Source organism: Pogona vitticeps, chromosome 1, assembly GCF_051106095.1.
Source record: "Pogona vitticeps strain Pit_001003342236 chromosome 1, PviZW2.1, whole genome shotgun sequence".
NCBI lineage: Eukaryota > Metazoa > Chordata > Lepidosauria > Squamata > Agamidae > Pogona > Pogona vitticeps.
The window spans coordinates 156,703,806-156,707,656 of record NC_135783.1 but is presented as its reverse complement, the minus strand read 5'-3'; the positions used below and the strand labels follow the sequence as shown (position 1 = coordinate 156,707,656).

General features: G+C 40.7%; 1 long non-coding RNA gene across 1 annotated transcript in view; it reads right to left on the bottom strand.

The window, feature by feature from the left end:
* The window catches only part of LOC140708414 (uncharacterized), a 45,960-nt gene extending 45,861 nt beyond the window's left edge, over positions 1–99 (bottom strand). Inside the window, exon 1 of the long non-coding RNA XR_012088584.2 lies at positions 22–99. This is a non-coding gene — a long non-coding RNA (uncharacterized LOC140708414). The remainder of the gene's footprint in view (positions 1–21) is intronic.
* Between the last annotated feature and the right edge of the window lie 3,752 nt (positions 100–3,851).

Genomic DNA, 3,851 nt, shown 5'->3' with positions numbered 1-3,851 from the left:
CTGAAAGCAAACACTGCCTACCAGTTCTCTGCTGCCGTCACTGTGAGCTCCACGTTCCAGGCTGGTTTTCATATGTGGAAGAGCTATTTTAAGAGCCACTTGCCAGATTAAAAGATGTATTACAGCCTGCTGAAGTGCCAGAGGAAGGGGCGGGAAGAAAAGAGCCTCCACTGGGTGCTGAAATTTTTCCAGCAATTTTAGCTCACACTGAAGGAATTTTGTACAGGGATTGTTTTAAAAAAACCCACAGAAATAACCCCCCCCCCGGTGGTGGTGGTGGGGGCTTTGCCAAATTCAAAGGGAACCAAGGATAACTAGATTAATATATAAATCTTATTAACTCAAATGTGGCCGAATATAGTCATTTGTTATCAAAGGCTTTGAATCATATTACAAATTGCAACATTTGGGTCTCGTAGGCTCCCTGCCAAGTTGAAGGCCTAATTAAGGCGGCTGGAAGAGAATAGTGTTCTAATTAGTTTAATTACAGTATGATGAATTATCAAACTAATTCTTAAAAACAATATGCAATTAGCCCTCCTTGAGTTCATACCCTTGCTTCGCAAAGTAGGAAATGAAGCAGAATGTATTTGTTTTTGAACACACATGCTTATAGTTGAGGAGATTCTCTGAAAAAGGAGGCAAGGGGAAAGGACACGCTGAGCATCAAAGGTGACCATCTAGCAAAGGATTTTTCTTTCTAGAGAATGCTTAGTTGGGGCATTGCCTCTGATAGGTCAGTTATTGGGTTTCACACCCTGTAGAGATCAGCCGGCTTCCAAGAAGAAGAAACAAAAATATCTGTCTTTTATTAGGGATGGGGGCAATACTTATCATTCTCAGCAATTTTCCCTAGTATCATCCCATGCCAAGATGCCTTGCTTATAGTTCTCCCTAAACCAGCAAGATTTCTTGGCATGAGAAAAAGAGACCCCCCGTCTGGTTTGATTTCTTTTCTTTTGGCCCATTCTTTTGCATAAGAAGCTGCCAAATTCTGGGCAGCAGAATGCCCTTTCCAGGGAGTCTTGGACAGGAAAGGTGCTATTTTGTGCAGATATTGTAATAATTATGACCAGATGGGTGTGTCTTCTGGAGAGAGCGAGAGAGAGCGAGCTGACAATGAAACATATGAGAAAACCCAGCGCATTTCCTGTGAGATTTCTTGATGGGGAAAAAGGCGTATGGAGAGCAATTTTGCAGCATGGAGAACAGAGAGACCACCACCACCCCAGTTTCTTGCTGAGAACAAGAGACGGCAACATTTGCGTCCCTCTTTCTTATATATTAATATTTCATTTATCCTAAATAGAAGTTTCAGTTCTGAAAAAAATGCTCATCTGAACCTCTTCTTGTGACCTATCCAAGACAATCAACATAGAAACAAGAGCACACAATCCCCAGACCTCACATTCTGACTCATGGCTGTACGTTTATTCGTTACATATCACATATGGGATCATGTTATAGCAAAGAAACCTAGGTTTCCATTTAAAAAAAAATGAATGGCTTAGCTAAAGCAAGTTTGCATTTCCAAAAGGGTTCAGCTGGCTCAAAATGTTTGGCCACTTTAGGGAGAAGGAAAAATGGCCCCCTGCAAAGTACCATTTGTGCCCAAAGTCAGTTAAATCGGAATGGCATGTAAGGCAGAAAATCTCATGAGCCCCTCTTCCTGTCTCTGGCAGCACAAATACAACAAGGGAAATCAGTAGCAACTGTTCCCCTTTTATAACATCCCAAATCAACAGAGACAGCCACCTCACGTTGCCCGATAGTAGGGCTACCCTGGCGTTGTAGGCAACAAAGTACTGGAGTGGTTCAAGCAAAGCTATTAGGCTAGGATAGTCCATACCAAGCTTTTGGCATAATGAGAATCTGAGTGTTTCTCATATGCTGGCTCACTTACTCTCTCAGCCACTCACCTTCTCTTATGTACTCCCAAGATTAAGTGCATCAACAACATTTCCTAAAGATACTAGATTGTGGGCAGAAGATATTTTAACAAGGAAGGGATATTGACTTTCAGAGGAGCATGATGCCACCATCACTGTTTTCATGTTCCAGTGGGCTCCTATCCTGATCTTCTTAATCTTCAAATATTTACGAAAGGCATTGGCATAGTTCCTGTGTTGGATGGAGGACATTTAGCACTCTCACGTTTGAAATTTTTCTATTTGAAAGTGGGCTAACTTCAAGACAATGCCATCATACTTCGAGTCTTTATTTCCTCACTGGAATGGAGAGGTCCTGTATTGTATGTAAATTGTTGGAAGATTTAAAATGAAGTGTTGGGACATAATTCCTTCCTGCTGGACTTAGGTGACTGTAAAGTTGAACTCAGTGGTGTTCATCTTAATTTTTTTATCTGGAAGAAATGCAACATGAGGAGGAGGAAACAACCTAGGTAGCAATTACCTGTATGGAGATATTTATTAAAATGAATGGAATAATGCTATTTACTACAAAGGGGAGGGGGCATACTTCCTAGCAATATAAAGGTTAACCCAAAGCAGCAGGTACAAGACTAACTAGAGCCCATCATTAAAGAAATTCAGTTATTTTGTCAATTTTACTTATTTACAGGCCAGAAGATTAATGAGTTCAGAGACAACAGAGACAGTAATTAGGTTTCAAAAACATGCTGGAGCACAATCAATCACAGCTTGGAAGTGTAATGACATTAGGGTAGAGCCCTGCCGTCATTAGCATGTGACTGGCAAAGACCGGGCTCAAAGGAAGAGCAAGCACTTCAAGGGAATGCTTATGTCCAGGCACTGTGACTTTCAGCTTTTCTCCTTTGCAGTAATATCACACTGGTTTCTGTGCCTTGGCTTTAAACAGAAGGGTAACGTAGTATAAGTAAGGTGTGTCTATATTGGAGCCGGACAAATGAGTACATTTCTTGTTTATGCAAGTTCGTGGATCCTCATATATAAATCCATCCCACCTTGTTTCCATGTGAGTTGCATTTTTTAAGGTAGAAAACTTTCCCTTAGATAGCTGTGAGCACATTCTGATACTTATATGGATGCATTTTAAACACCTGTTTTGTGCATTTTGTATGCAGGGGCTAGAAGTCAATGTTCCAAAACTTGGAGAAGTGTACAGCTCAAAAGAGAATTGCATTCTGATCCGCCTAGTAGTTAAGAAAGAGTAATTCCCATTGAAGCAAAGACAGAATGAAATCCTGGATCTTATACTAGGCCTGTAAATCCTGACCTGGTTTATTCTCAAGTGGTAAGTGAGAAGGTGGAGTCCTTTGGGTCGTGAAAGAACAAGATTTTATTTTTCTGTTAGTGTCGGGAAGATAGCTTGCATCTGCAAGACTGATTTTGTGCTTTGCTAATATTATTGGAAAAAGCTGTTAAGAGATACCCTCTTTCATGATCTGGCCAATGCAGTAGCATTTAATGGGCTGTTTGTGTCTTTTTGATCACTTATCCTACTCTTGTGCTTGTTGCAAGGGGTTCTTAATGAAAAACCAATTGTACAGTGCCGCTTTAAGAACCCCACCCAAGCAAGCACAAAAGGGGGAAAATACAAATATTTCCCCATTCTTCTGCAGGCCCTCAGAATAATCTCAGGAAGCAGTCAAAATGTCCTTTCTCCTCCTAAATACAAACCCTGGATGTGGGCTGCATCAAATATGGAAGTATACATTTGGGGTCAAAATTCAAGCCTAGCATTTGTACTACAAATAGTTTTTGCAGTAAACTGTGCCCTTTGGCCCTTCCCCATTTTTTTGTACTGAGGGTGTAATAAAAGGAAATACCGCAGTTCTACTCTGAAGTAGCACAGTGAATTGGGATGTTATTTTTTCTGGATGAATGAATAATAGGTTCCAGTTATTATTT